This window comes from Suricata suricatta, chromosome 14, assembly GCF_006229205.1.
Source record: "Suricata suricatta isolate VVHF042 chromosome 14, meerkat_22Aug2017_6uvM2_HiC, whole genome shotgun sequence".
Taxonomy (NCBI): Eukaryota; Metazoa; Chordata; class Mammalia; order Carnivora; family Herpestidae; genus Suricata; species Suricata suricatta.
The window spans coordinates 41,115,089-41,131,668 of NC_043713.1; the positions used below are offsets into that span (position 1 = coordinate 41,115,089).

Genomic DNA, 16,580 nt, shown 5'->3' on the forward strand with positions numbered 1-16,580 from the left:
TATGTTTAAATGAAGTTGCTTTTACAACACCAAAGACTTAATCATCCATTTCCTATATAAAAGGTAGCTACTTTTTTGCATGGACCTCAAGTATATTGTAGTACAGAGGTGGAATTTAAGGAAAGGTATTAAGCAGGCTGTGTTGTAGCTTATGGGCAAGTAATAAATTGTATCATTTATCTTGAATGTATCATAGATAGGCTGCTATATAATGATTGCCACTTCAGATAGTGAAATTAGGTGATTAACTAGTTGTTACTTAACCTTCTAATTTCTGTATCAGTCTAATTACATGAAATAGAAGTTGGGGTTCTAATTTTTTACTTTGCTTATCCATTTGAAGTGTCATTGTAACTACTGTATTGTAAATGATCGAAAATAATTGCATATGTTTAAAAAATAGTGTTATATTCTTAAAAAAATAAAAAATAAGGTTATTTCTGTCACTTATACCTCAATAAAGCAGTTGCAAAATTAATAATAAAAGTATATACTCATGAAATTTTTACAAAGATTAGAAGCATGATACAGAAATATATTATCAATTTTTAAATTCTTAAATTTTAGTAATTTTACTTACTCTATATTTATTCATTTGTTTAATAACAAATAAATAAATAATTATTTATTTAGTAGCAGTGACAATTTTATCTATCTTTCATATACAAACACACTTGCTACATTTTAGAAAAGCATACTTGGTTTTCTATTTATTGCTTATTGTGTCTTTTTAGAAGCTTTTGATTTTAATGTTTTTTAAAAATATATCTGTGTATGTATTTTATATAATAATATTCACATTTAACATGAAACCAACCAAAATTTCTTTAAGAGGCAGTGGTCCTATGGTTGCAAATATAATATTCTTTTCAGTATAAAATACAAGGTTTTTTTTCAATAGAAACTATAAAAAATGGTTGGAAACAATACCATTAGCATTGATATTGAATTAAAAATATTCAATAATATTTTATCTTCCTGGAGTTCCATTACCATCTCACCACTTAGTACATAAATATACTTTAAAATGTTGATTCAGTGAAGTCAGTAACATTCATGAATGTGGAAAACAAAGTTAAGCATTATAATACAATGAAGATCAATACCATATTACTATTTCTAGGAAAATGGCTCTGCTAACAAGCTTTCAAGAAGTTAGTTTGCAATACTTTTTAACAGGGCAATCTTCCCCAATATTTAAGGTCATTGATGATGAGATGTCAAAAGAAGTCATCATCTTATGTCCCCAATATGAATTAAACAAAATCATTATTAAAAATCAAGCATAGGGACTCCTGGGTGGCTCAGTCAGTTAAGCATTCAGCCTACGTCAAGAGCTCATGGCTCTTGAGTTCAGACCCTACCTTGGGCTCTTTGTTGTCTGCTCAGAGCCTGGAACTTGCTTCAGATTTTGTGTCTGCCTCTTTCTATGTCCCTTCCCGACTTATGTTCTCTCTCTCTCTTAAAAATAAACATCATATTTTTAAACCCAAGCATAGGATGACAGTTATTCCAAAATTTTTCTTTAAAAATTTCTATTCATTCTTTTTTTTTTTTTGCTAGTTACTTCAAGGCTTATTTTATTGTATTTTTTAATAGTTTATTGTCAGATTGGTTTCCATATAACACCCAGTGCTCTTCCCCACAAGTGCCCTCCTCCATCACCACCACCTCTTTTCCCCTCTCCCCCTTCCCCTTCAACTCTCAGTTAGTTTTCGGTAGTCAATAGTCTCTCAAGTTTTGCATCCCTCTCTCTCCCCAACTCTCTTTCCCTCTTCCCCTCCCCCTGGTCCTCCATTAGGTTTCTCCTGTTCTCCTGTTAGACCTATGAGTGCAAACATATGGTATCTGTCCTTCTCTACCTGACTTATTTCGCTTAGCATGACACCCTCGAGGTCCATCCACTTTCCTACAAATGGCCAGATTTCATTCTTTCTCATTGCCATGTAATAATACTCCATTGTATATATATACCATATCTTCTTGATCCATTCATCAGGTGATGGAAATTTAGGCTCTTTCCATGTTTTGGCTATTGTTGAAAGTGCTGCTATGAACATTGGGGTGCATGTGTTCCTATGCATCAGCACTTCTGTATCCCTTGGGTAAATCCCTAGCAGTACTGTTGCTGAGTCATAAGGGAGTTTTCACCACAATGATAACATTTAAATGATTTGTTTCACATCTTTTAGAGGAAGTCTGAGTTTATTATTTTTTCAAAATGTTACAATTAGTTACAATCCTTTTTATTTTTGTTTCAGATGATCCCAAATTTAGCTGGTGGAATCCCTTCAACTACATGCCCAAATTTTCTTGGTATTTCTGTTTTTTTTTTTTAAGTTAATGCTTATTTATTTTTGAGAGAGAGAGGAGAAGAGAGAAAGAGAGAGAGAGAGAGAGAGAGAGAGAGATTGAGAAACAGAGCGTGAGCAGAGAAGGGTCAGAGAGAGGGGGAGACAGAGAATCCTAAGCAGGTTTCAGGCTCTGAGCTGTCAGCACAGAGCCCAACACGGGGCTTGAAATCATGAACCACGAGATCATGACCTGAACTGAAGTTGGTTGCTTAACTGACACTGCCACCCAGGTGCCCCAGTATTACTCCTCTTTTTTCAGTTCTAATAAAATTGTCTGCTAGTAATCTTCAATAATTTAATATTGCCCTGCTAATATTTTATGCATTCAAACTTTAAATCTTCTCCTAACTTAATATTTGAAAATTTAGCTTACTTTTTGAATTTAGTTTGGTGCTGGTTTTTACATATAGTGATCTTTACATATGAGATATGTATGTTTTCATATGTTTAAGGGCTATTTGTAAATATTACAATATTAAAGATTAAAATCACGTATGAAAAAAATATGAAAAAACCCCTGTAAATTGTTAGAAAGTGATAATGCCATGGGGCACCTGCATGGTCTTCTGCATGGGCATTACCCACTGCCTCCCACTCCTAAGTCCTGGACCACTTATTTATTCTCCGTATCTCTCTGTATAATGTGTGACCTTGTATGAATTAATTTTTTACTTTGTAATTTTCTTGAGATCCATCTAAGTTGTTACATGTATCAGTAATTTATTTCTTTGACAAACAGAATTCCATGATATGGGTGTATCACAGTTTAACCATTTGCCCATTTAAGGACACTTAACATGTTTCCAGTTTGGGGCACTTATGAATAAAGCTACTATGAACATTTGTGTACATGTTCTTGTATGAATAGAAGTTTTAAGTTCTCTGGGATAAATGGCAGACAATGCAGTTACTGGGCGGTAAACAATTTGTTACATTTAAATTTATACGACATTGTAGATTTTCCCCAGAGTTATCATATCATTTCAAATTCCCACCAGCAACGTATGAATGCATTGTTTGTATTTTATGTCGTGTCAAGAAATCTTTCCTTTCCACAGGTTTGAGATATTTTTTTAAATTTTTTTCTAGGAACTTTAGAATTTTAGCTTTTGCATTTAGGTATAGGATAAATTTCATATTAATTTTTATTTGTGCCATAAGATAGGCCTAGTGGTCCATGCTTTAGACATAATTATTTAGTATCTCTGGTTGAAAACATTTTTCCTTCTCTGCTGAACAGCCATGGTGTATGTGAGAATGTACTTTTGGACTCTGCTGTGTTCTATTGATATATACGTCTATCCTCATGGCAGCACATTCATTGATCACAGTAGCTTTATCGTAACTTGTTGACCAGGTACTGTAAGTACTCCAATGTTCATTTTTTAAGATTGAATGTGATATTCAATCAGTTTCTCTGCCTTTCCATACAAATTTAAAAAACAAAAAAAAAATAGTATGCTGTTTAAAAAAATGGTGTGTTGTTTACAAATCTACGGATGGAAAAAATATGTCATTAAATACTGTTTCATTCTATTATCATTGTATATCTTTCCATGTAATTAGATACTTTAATTAAACCAACAGTACTTTCTTTGTCCTTTATAATTGCAGGTCTTGCACATTCCTTATAAATCTATATTTATTAACAATCCTTACTGGGGTGTAATTGACACAATATACTGCATGTGTTTAAAGGCTATCCTAAATTGGGTTTGAACACACACATGTCCATGAAATTGCACAAGATCGTGAGCATATCAGTCACCTCCAAAAGTTTTCTTACATGCCCCCATTCCCAGGCAACAGCTAATTTTTCTGTCATTATGCATTAGTACACATTTTTTGACTATTATAGAAACCATATCATACAGCATGTACTTTTTAAAACTAGCTTCTTTTATTCACCATGATTATTTTTGTAATCATCCATTTTGTGGTGTTTACAAGTTTTTGTTCTTTTCTGTTGCAGGGTAATATTCAACTGTATGGCTATACCATAGTATGTTTATCTAGTTGCCTGTTGAGACATATTTTAATTATTTCCAGAATGTGATTATCGCCAATCAAACTTCTATGATAATTTGAGGACAAGTATGCTTTAATTTTCTTGACATATATATGACATCTGGTTTTCATTTTATTGGATAATTCAGAGTGGAATGGCTTCATTACATACTATGTAAGGGAAATTATTTAATATTTTGTCATTAAGTTTGGTAGCTAATATTTTTTTAAAGGTACTCTATCAAATTTGGAAAGTTCTTTCTGTTCCTAGTTTTCAGAAGATTTTATTTATTCTGCCGATTATCAGAGGAATGCATATCCATGTAAAATTGTGTATTTGTCTATTTCTCTTTTTAGTTCTGACACTTTTGCTTCAGATATTTTGAATTTCTGTAGTCATATACACATTTAGGTTTGTAACGTCTTTTTGAAATATTGACCCTTTAATGATTATAAAATATACTTTTCATTACTAATAATAATCCTTTTCTTTAAGCCCATTATGCCTATATTAATCTAGGAATGCTATTTTTCATACATATAATGTTTGTATGGAACATAGTTTTCCATTATTTGATTTTCAACATGTCTCTAGCTCTATATTTAAAGTGCATTTGGGGGCGCCTGGGTGACTCAGTTGGTTAAACCTCTTACTTAGGCTCAGGTCATGATCTCATAGTTTGTGAGTTTGAGCTCCATGTCAGGCTCTGTCCTGACCGCTCAGAGCCTGGAGCCTGCTTTGGATTTTGTGTCTCCTTCTCTTTCTGCCCCTTTCCTGCTTGTGATCGATCTCTCTTAAAAATAAGAAAATGTTTTCTTAAGTGCATCTGTAGTTAGCATGATATATTTAAGTCAAACTTTCTTGTCCTATTTAAAAAAATATGATCTTTTAGGGTTATTTTCCACTTAAATTATTTTCATATGAATAAGTTGTTGACCATCTTGCTAATTGTTTTATTTTTTTATATATATTTATATTTATTTATTTATTTTATTCTTTTCTTTCTATCTTCTTTTGGTCAATCTAATATATTTAACTATGCCATTCCTTTTTTGTCTACTGGTTTTAAGCTTTATCTCATTGTGCTTTTATTTAATAGTTGATCTAGAAATGCATCATGCATTCTTATTGTGATCTTGAGTTAATTTTATACAATTTTAAATAATGTATATCATGAAGTGGCAGATAGTTTATTTCTACATATAATCTCAAATGTAGTTTGTGCTGCTTTTGTGAAATGTTTTACTTACTGAAATACTAGAAACCCTGCAGCATATTATTGTATTTTTGCTTTGAAAAGTTAATTGACTATAAATGATAAGAAAAAAAAGAAAAATTATTCACATATGTACTATTTTCAGTAGTATTTCTTTTCATGCTATAGATCTGATCTTACATATAGTCACCATCTGTACATTAGGCATAAAGAATTTTCTGTCAATTCTTGTATGGGTTTCTCAGAATTTACATATTTGACATAGACTTTATTTTTTATTTTGAAAGATAACTTCACTGTATATAGAAATCTATATTGACCATTGTGTTATTTATTTTTTTCAGCACACTAAAAAATATTTCTTCATTGTCTTCTGTTTTCTATTTGTTGTCATAAAAAGCTGGCCATTAATGTTAATTTTGATCTACTGTACATAGCCTCTTTTCTCTAGTTGCTTCTGATATTTTGTCTACATCTTTGATTTTTATCACTTTAAACATGATATTTTAGGTATGCTTTTCTTTATACTTATTCTGCTGTAGTTTGCTGTAATTTCTGCATACATATCTGGATTTTTGTCTGTTTGAATAAAATTTAGAAAAATGCTGGCTCATAATTTACAAATGTTTTTTCTGCCCTAATTTCATTTTCTTCTCTTTCTGGGGCTTAAATACACATATGTAGACTACTTGATACTGCCAGATCGGTTTTTCAGACAGCCTTCTTTCATTTTATTTTTCAAATATTTTTTTTTCTTTCTGGCTTCCATTTGGACAATTCCTATTGACTTATCTTAATTCCTATTCATCCTTTCTTTTATTGCATTTACTGCACTTTTTATCCAGTTCAATGAAGTGGTGTGTGTGTGTGTGTGTGTGTGTGTGTGTGTGTTTGGTATTGATTTATTACTTCTAAGTTTTCTATTATATACTTCCATGAAAATCTTCATACATCTCCTAAAATATCCCATCTGCTAATTCATTTCAATCTTTTTTTTTTTTGGTAGATAATCTCACCTGTTTATCATAATAATTTTAAATTTATTTTCTGCTAATTATAATACCTTGGTTATTTTGGATCAGTTTTTATTGACTATGGCCCTTTATATAGATCTCATTTTCCAGTAATTTCATACGCCTGTTAATTTCTTATTGAAAACTGAAAATTGTCAATCATACGTTGTAAAGAAAGTCTGATGTCTTTAATCTTCTGAGAAGTTTTGAATTTTGTTCCAGTAACAGATAAATGGCTGCAAGATCATCTACATGTTATGGATAATTGTTTTAGAATCTAATGTGACAATTTTCCTTAGTTATGAAAGGTAATCTTAATTTCTGACAGGTGGCCTTCCTTCATTTTAATCATAAGTCTGAGGTGTTTAGCAAGACCCTACAGCTTCGGATGCTGTATCTTAGGTGACAGGCAGTTGATGAAATCTCTGCTAAAAATTTTTAGCTTTCTGTCTGTAGTATTTCCCTGGGCTGTGCAGAATTGCAGGTCAGGTATGGAACAAGCAGGCGTGGTATGTTTCTATTCAGTTCTGGGACTCCTACACCTTTGTGGTTTCATACTTTCCATTTGCTCTTCAGTCTCAAACTGTAATCCCTGACTCCTCAGCCCTAAGTGACTACTTCTTGCTTGAGCCGCATCTCGGAAACATCTTGAAATAGAACAGTACTTTCAGAAACGAAGCTAAATGAATGTGGATTTCACCTATGATGTTTACCTTCTCTCAAAGGTCATGGCTCTGCTTACAGTTTTGGGGTTTTTTTTGTTTGTTTGTTTGTTTCTAAGTTCATAATTATCAGCAGAGAGATAGGCTTTTCAATAACAGTTTTTCCACCATAACTGTAGACTGGGGTGCAAAAACCAGTCCTACTAACTATACTATTACTCATTTTTTGGCACACAACATTTTAAACTCTACTGCTTACCCCCTGCTTTATATGATTTAAAGTTTACATGGACAGAAAAAAAAAAGTCTACCCATTTTCTGAAAAACATATATATGTCCTGGCTGTTGTTTTCCAGAAAACTAAAATCATCTTAGTGTTGACAGCTATAACAAGAATCAAGTGATAGTCCTAGTTGTTCTCTTGCCAGGGAAGATACACAAATTTAAGAATCCCATCACACTAGCGTACCGTGGGCTCTGCAGAGCACTTTGACAGTCAGTGCCTGAGAAAATGGTAAAACTTCAGAGGAATAGCTCCCTAGTGAAAATGTTAGTATAGAGCACAGTAGAATAGAGATTAGGGATCTTCTTCTCTTCCCCTATTCCATGCTCACTGTAAAACCTGCTTTATTCACGTATCATTCTGAAAGAGTACATATAGGGAAGCCCAGGCAATGCCTGAGGTTAAATTTCTGCCAGTTCAGTAGAATGGGAGCTTGTGTCATATTTAATTTATTCAACTTAAATAGTGAAGCAGTATTTATGCAGATGGTAGTTCCTTGATTGAGATTTGTAATTGATACATTTCTGAAAAGGATGACACAATAAGCATTCTAAACTATCTCAGCCTGAAGAAATGAGGTTAGCAGGATGGGAACAAAATAGTTGAGTTGTTAGCTTTGTATGTATGTATGTATGTATACAGATAAATAAAATTGTTATGTTTCAGACAGACATATGACACAAATACTAGAGGGAAAAAGAAGAGCACAAACTGGATATGAAGGAAATAAAATCTGCCATAAGCATGGACAATATGTGAAATCTTTAGCCAACTCTATATTATGTTTTATCAGGGATAGGGAGGGAATTAGGATATGAAATATGATGTGGGGAGGAGGAGATTAAGACAAATTCTTTAGTTTTAAAATGTTTCATATAGTCAACCTGGATGTTGAATACAGAAAGTTTCTGTAGTAATGCACAAGTATATAATTTGAAGAAATCTATTTGAAGAACAGGAAATGGTTTACAGATCAATTCCAAAATGTTAAGAACAAACCAGGGCAAAAGAGGAACTTAGGGCAAATTTTGTCAGCTCAGCTTCATTTAAGGGGTAATTGAACATTAATTTTTAAAATATCAATACAAATTACTATTTATGGGGTCTCTTAGATTTATATATTCACCCTTCTTTGCAGGATTTGGCTTAGGGAGTAGATTCCCCACTTCAGTTAAAAATGGTATAAGATTCTGCAGTTATAATTAAGGTTGGCATTTGACATATGATGTCATAGGATAGTCTGGCCCAAATTACTCACAGTAGCACATATGAACTATGTTAATGACCTAAAGAACCTTAATGCAATTTAGGTGTCATATTAACCATTCTATGAAAAAATTAAAAAGCTGGATTGAGTTTGGCAAATGAATTTGGTTTCTCAAATGTTTTCCTTTATGTTGGAATAAAACTTGATGCAAAGAGAAAGGCAAGTGCACACAAAAAGTCCCCATATGTCTCTGTGTTTCATAAGGATTTTATAGTCTAGAGATAAATAGTTTAGAAATAGAAGAAGCTACTGTTTTTGAAATCATTTTCTGGGATTTTTATTGAGCGATTGCAATTATTTATTTATTTAATATCACTTTACTATTTAGTGGAAAATAGGTCTAGAAATTTTCTTACAGTTTTGGCTTACCACATATTAATTGTGTTGCCTTAAACAAACATCAATTTTTGTGTCTACTGTTCTTGATTAATCTAAATTTTAATCGTGTCTAGTACTTAAACTGTCAGATATTTACTAGTGAAACAAGGCATAATGTAATAGCAAATAATGATAGTGTCATAATTATGCAGGAAAAGAATGTGTCCAGACATTTTATTGCACAAATGTCATTATCCATGGCTTTTTTGTGCATGGTACAGTTTTGAGTATAGGAGTATTTGCTATGTTTAATCATTCTGCAGCTGAGCACAAAGGCTAGTGGAGGACTTATACATATGAAAAAAAACTACCATATTTGATATGAGTGCTGTAAATGAATAGTCAAACTGCAATGAAAAGACAGATGAGGAACAAGCTAATTCTTAAATGCTAAGAGAAAAATGCAACACCCAGGCTAGCTTTTGCCTAAGTAGCATATTGAGAACTATAGAGAAGTTTATTTGGAAGGCCTTTTCTTAGAGCCTCACATGTCAAAGTGTGGTCAGAATGAATGCTACCTTGTGAAATGAGATTTGGAAAGTAGACTCAGATCCTCCATGGAGGGCTTTCGATGTGTGAAGGCTGTGTTATCATACTCTAATGGCTTAGTTGGGATATTTCTGACTAGATTTTCTAATTTGTCCTTGGTGAGATAAAGATTTCCCCTTATGGTAATCTCACTCTTTAAATATGCAAATTTATATTTGGATGGAGAGTAGTGATGGTACAGGTAGTGGAGGTTGCCTAGGTGGGATAGAACCGACTTACTGGGGCACAGGAGTTTCTAAGCAGAATTAGACATGGATGAGAGTGACTTCCCGTAATGATCAATAAGTTTTCATTACGAGCTTGTACTTGGCAATGTTGACTCAACTTTCACATAGCTCCATAGTGTTGAAGAAGGGCAGAATTTGATCTAGCAAAATCTGGCAGCTTTGAATTTTATCCTCTACCATCTGCTTGGTTTCTTCTCATCTACCCCACCTGTTGTGATCTCTTTTATCTATTCTGTGGGAAGATGAACAAACAACCTTGCTTTTCAAATTCTCATTTTACATTGAACGTTTCTATCTCTAATACGTTAAGAAAAAGCATTTGTACTGTATTTGCATCTTTTTTTTTGATTGATTCAGAACTGTCTCAACTGTCATATCTGCCTTGTCTTTATCAAGATGTCATTTCAAAATGTGTGCATGTTTTTGTAATATATAAAACTCAATACAGATTGTGCAACATGGTTTTTTAAAGGTCTACAATGTGATGATTTTATATATGTACATATTGTTAAATGAATACTACAATTAAGTTAATTAATGCATGGATCTCCTCACATATGTGGATGGTGTGGTCAGGGGTGAGAAACTCAAGATCTAGTCTCTTAACAAATTTCAAAGATATAGTATAGGATTTTTAGTCCAAATAACCATGCAGACATTATCATATAACAAATTTTATACCCCTTGAATATACAATGTTTTCATATACAATTTGCCAATCATATCTCAATAAAGTTAGAAAATTTTAAAATAAATAAATTAAAAAGAAAAAAATAAAAGTATAGAAAAGCTATTATTGTTTAAAGGACCATGGATTATATATGTCAACTTCTATGATGTTGGTAAGTAAAGACAATTAAGGAGTTTTTACCCATAGTGTAATGCAGTGTATTCACTGAGATTTTTTAGTATCATAACCCTATTTGTCACCTTAATGCCTACAAAGGCCTTGAGAAGAACAAACAGGTGCAGGGCGAAGGGGTCATGCAGGATAGCACATGCAAACAGCCAATATCTTTTGCTAGTTTAATGAAAATAAATACACAAATCATAGAGGTATGGCAAAAAAAGTTTCTTGTTAGCAAGAAAAGTAGAGTGGAGCTAATTCTATCCTTTACCATAGAAATTAAAGAGAGATATATTATACATTTAAGCAAGAAAGGTGAAATATTTTACTCAAGACCACACAGCTGACAATGTGGTTGAACTAAGGTATGAAACCAGGTGTTTTTACTAACCACACTCAAAAATTTATTTCCAGGGAAGAAAATTTGGCAGAAAATGGTGAAGATATCAACAGAAGCATAACAAAGAGGAATACAAACCAGTAAGAGCAGAGTTTTATCTTACCCACATGTTATTGTAAGAGTTCTTTTTGGTTTCTAATGAGAAGAAGAAATTAGGGAATAATATAATCTTGCTACCATATTAATTTATATGTTTGAATCAAAGACTTTTCATTGTCTTATGTAATCATGATTAGATTAATTGTCTAGTATAATTATTGTTTTTCTATAAAGTTTGAACAATCTTAATCTTTCTTTTTTTTAAATATTTGAGATGGGACACCTGGATGGTCAATTGGTTAAGCATCCAACTCTTGGTTTTGGCTCCAGTCATGATCTCATAGTTCATGAGTTTGAGCCCTTCATTGGGGTCTCTCTCCCTCTCTCTCTGCTCCTCCCCTGCTAGCTTGCACACACACGCGCACACACACACACACACACACACACTCTCTCTCTCTCTCTCTCTCTCTCTCTCTCTCTCTCCCTCTCTCTCTCTCTCTCCTTCTCTCCCTCTCAAAAATAAATAAATAAACTTAAAGAAAAGACATTTTGGGGATCAATCCAGTAGCTGGACAAGATGGAGGCCACCTGGGAAGGATGACTATTTAGCTGCTCACAGTGGGAAGTATTAGGTAAGTAATTCTTCTTCAAAATGCTCCTTTAATATATTTTCTTTCTTTAGTGTCTGCTATATATTACATATTCATAATCTTTTAAATGCTTTTCTTTCCCAAAAGTTCTTCGGTAAGTGGATATTAGAAATTAGAAAATATTTCCCCATAGTAAGAAAGAGCATTCATGTTTTCAAACCATCTCCCAAATCATTACTTATTATAAAACACAGTAATAAAACATAATAGAAAAGAACTCTCATGCAATATTACTCATTAGACAAAAAAGAAAACAATAAAATATAATAAGTAATTTTAATTTTCTTGATGCTGATATGCAATGATTAGCAAGACCCTAGTGAAAAGAGAATAAAGAAGTGGAAGAAAACATTTTCAAATTTATGGAAGGAGACTTTTGGGCATTTGAAAGGGTTTTAATGTGTTGTTGTTGTTAATTATTTGCTTTTCTTAATTCAACTTTTAACATTTTAAAACCATTATCTACTCATTTTATGTTGCATTGTTATAGATCCTTATGAATAAGATATTCATGGGATTTTACAAGAATTATTTGACAGTTCTGGCATGACTGAGGTAATCAAGTGATGCATTTTATTGCAAAATAGGAATAATATTCAAAATAGAAATGATATTTGGTGTCTGAATTAGAGAGAAAAGTGAGTTGAGCAAATATTCTTATATTTTGTAATGAATAGAGATGGTATTTTTATGCTAGTAGGTTTCTTGTCATCTGCTCCTAAATCTTTACTAATTAGAATAGCAAGTCACTTGTGGTAAGGAAGCAACACAACAGTAGTTATGAAGTTTGGAGTTCAACAAATGAGAAACTATGATAATGGGGGAGGGAGGAAAATTGTCTTTTATCTCTCAGGTTGCTGGAATACTGTGAACAGACTCTAAGAATCAACAGAACATTTACAGATTAGACTCTTACAGATTTATTATGATTATTATCATTCTTTCTAATTACTACTATTCCAGGAAGTATTCTATAGAGTTTTGGAGCCAAAACATCTTTCCATGAGTCATACCATTCTCTTACAAAATTTTACAATATGTTGAAGGTTTTGTTTTGTCTTTTACACCAGACAAATGCCAGTAAAGAGAAGGAGACTTGCCCACTTTCCAACCAATAGAATCGTGACAGAATTTAGGAAATAGAATTCTGGCAATAGTGGGGGAAATCCAAGACCCCTTGTTCATAGACAGAACCTTAAGAAAGGAAACACTAGGAAACAGAATGGAGTGGGAAAGATAACAAGAGGAAGAGAGGGCTGGAGGAAGGCTGCTTTAAATTTAAAGCCAACGATGTCAAGACCAATGTTTACCTCATAGCTGTGGATGCATGAAACTGACTTGAATCAGTATAGAAAAGGCTTTGAACATTGAAATCCTATTTAAAAACCAATTTCCAGATTTCAGATTGAGAATTATAAAATAAGGATGGACCAAGATACTGCTGCAAAGGTATTATTAACTGAATTGTCATCAGAAGCAAAGTCAGCATAAAAGTGGCAATGATATTTTGTCTTAACCTAACCTAATTGACTCCCTGCTAAAACAACAAAAATCAATATTATCTACAAGTTGTAGCCCAGAGTCACATGACATTCCAAATGACAAAGGTATATACTAAGATGTTTTATAATATACACAGAAAAGGAGAAACCTAAATGAGTTTCGACCGGAAGGGTAATCAAGGAATGCTAACCTCAACAGCTCAAATGTTGGAATTGTGCAAAACCTGATAGAAGTTTAAAAAGAAAAGACTTTTAGGGACTAGTAGAACGATGTTATAAAGTCTATTATTCATGTGGTAGGAGCCAGAAGGAGAGATGGATTGCAGCAGACAAAAACTATAGAAAAAAATTACTTAAAACTTCCCAAATAGGTTAAAAATAAAAATTTACATATTCAAGAATATGGTAAACTCCAAATAAGATCAACTTAAAGAAATCCAAACCATGTGATATCATAATCGAATATCTGAGCACCAAAAATAAGGAAAAAATCTTATTAGCATCCCCCCATCAAAAGCAGCTAATTACATATAGGGTTTGATAAATAGTAGATTTCTCATCAGAAGCCATTGATTCAAGAGGGACAATGGAATAACATTTTTCAAGTACTGAAACAACAGAACCATCGATCTTGAATCCTATATTCAGTAAATACCCTTTGAAGTAAAGATAAAATAAAGCACCTCAAATGAAGGAAAAGAGAGTGTTTATAGAGAGTATTAGTATTTTAATAGAAATGCCAACGAGAATTTCTCACATGGATGGAAGTTGATAGAAGAGGGCATCCTGGGATGCCAGAAATGAATGAAATACAACATAGAATTTAAATAACATGATGAATAAAATATTTTTCACCTCTGAGTTCATAAAAAAATGTAAATCTGTCGAAGTCAAAATGATGATGAAAATCTGTTGGGATTTTCAATGTATATGGCTGTCAGATCTGAAAATTGCATCATAATGGGAAAAGATAAAGGGATCTATATGTTGTAAAGTTAATGTGTTTTACTTGAAGTGACAAAATGTTAATTTTGAGTAAGATGTGTAATGTTTAAAAGAATATTAAAATTCCTTAAACAAACACTAAAACATTTTAACAACATGAAATCAGAGCATCAGGAGATAAATTAAAATAGAATTCTGACACAAATACACAAATGTTTTAAAACAATAGAAATAGAAATAATAGAAGAAATTGGAACAAAGTCCAAAAGCGATGATGACGATGATAATAGTAATATTAATAAATATAACTACATTAATTTTCACATGTTCTAGAAACATGAACTGTCTAAAAATTTCAATGTCAGAGACTGTCAGATTGGAAATAAGATTTCAAGTGAATAGTTTGTTACTTAGAAATAAAAAATGAAATGAAACAAATCCAAGTTTTAAGTGAAAGGAAATATTTAGGAGAAAAGCAATATCAATAAAATTCTATAAAGAGAAATATTAGAAAAATAATATAAGATATGGCTCTTCAAAATGCTGAGAATGAACTGAAGGTTGAGGGGGAAGGGGGAGGGGGAAAAGAGGTGGTGGTGATGGTGGAGGGCACTTAAGGGGAAGAGCACTGGGTGTTGTATGGAAAACAATTTGACAATAAAATATTATGGAGAAAAAAAAACTACAGATGTTAAGAAGCTAATAAAAATAATGGGGTGTTATAACAAATGCATAAATGTAGTACAAAATATAAGGCATTTGGATTGGAAAGGACAAAATTAAATTATCCCTATTGACAGATGGCATAACTGTCTATGCAGAAAATCCCATGAATCTGCAAGAAAGCTCTTAGAATGAGTGACTTTAACGAGATCAACATACAAATATCAACTTTATTTTTTATACACTAACAATAAAATGTTAGAAACAATATTGAAAAAGTCAGTATCAGTCACAATGAAGCAGAATTAGAAAATCGAGAAATTGACCCACACGAATATGTCTTAGCTAACATGCAGTAGAAGATCAATAGCAAAAAGGCAGTCTTTTCAACAACAGTGTTGGAATGAGTAGACATGGCTTGTCAATAAAAGGAACATCAACCTATATGCCTCATACTGTATAGAAAAACTAAAACAGGTCATAAACCAAATCTAAATTGTAAAACTATAAACTCTTAAATGAAAGCCTAGGAGAAAATCTTTAAGACCTCATTTTATTTATTTATTTTTCTTTTTTCTTTTTGTTTTTTAAATAGACAAACTAGATTTTAAAACAGAGACTCTAACAAGAGATGAAGAAGGGTGTTTTATCATAATTAAGGGGTCTATACATCAAGAGAGCTAACAATTGCAAATGTTTATGCCCCCCATGCAGACACCCAAATATATGAATCACTTAATCACAGACATAGACAAATGTATAGAAAACAATACTGTGATTGTAGGGCACTTTAAAACTCCACTTATAGCAATGGACAGATAATCTCAGCGGAAAATCAGTAAGGAAACAATGACTGTGAATGGCACATTGGACCAGATGCTCTTAACAATTAAATTCAGATCTTTTCATCCAAAAGCAGCAGCATACACATTTTTCTTGAGTGCATTTGGCACATTCTCCAAAATAGATCACATACTGGGTCACAAAACAGCTCTCAATAAATATAAAAAGATTGAGATCATATCATGCATATTTTTAGATCACAACACTACAAAACTTGAAATCAACCACAAGAAAAAAATTTTGTAAAGTCTCCAAATACATGGAGTTTAAAGAATATTCCACTAAAGAATGAATGGGTCAACATGTAAATCAAAGAACTTAAAAATATATATGAAAGCAAGTCAAAATGAAAACGTGACAGTCCAAACCCTTTGAGATGCAGCAAAAACAGTCTTAAGAGGAAAATACATCGCAATTCAGTCATATCTCAAGAAATAAGAAAAATCTCAAATACAGAAATTAACCTTACACCTAAAGGAATTAGACACAGCAGCAAAGAAACCTCAAAGTGTGCAGAAGAAGAGAAATAATAATGTTTAGAGCAGAAATAAATAATATACAATTTAAAAAACCCAAAACAAACAAAAAAACAACAGTAGAACAGATCAATGAATCTAAGAGCTGAATTTTTAAAAGAACAAACAAAATTGATAAACCCCTAGCCAGACTTCTCAAAAAGAAAAGATAGAGGACTCAAAGAGATAAAATCACGAATGAAAGAGGAGAGATCACAA

At 32.4% G+C, this 16,580-nt stretch overlaps 1 long non-coding RNA gene across 1 annotated transcript in view; it reads left to right on the plus strand.

The window, feature by feature from the left end:
* The window catches only part of LOC115277926, a 258,986-nt gene that overhangs the window by 25,308 nt on the left and 217,098 nt on the right, over positions 1–16,580 (plus strand). Inside the window, exon 2 of the long non-coding RNA XR_003902598.1 lies at positions 11,219–11,284. This is a non-coding gene — a long non-coding RNA (uncharacterized LOC115277926). The remainder of the gene's footprint in view (positions 1–11,218; positions 11,285–16,580) is intronic.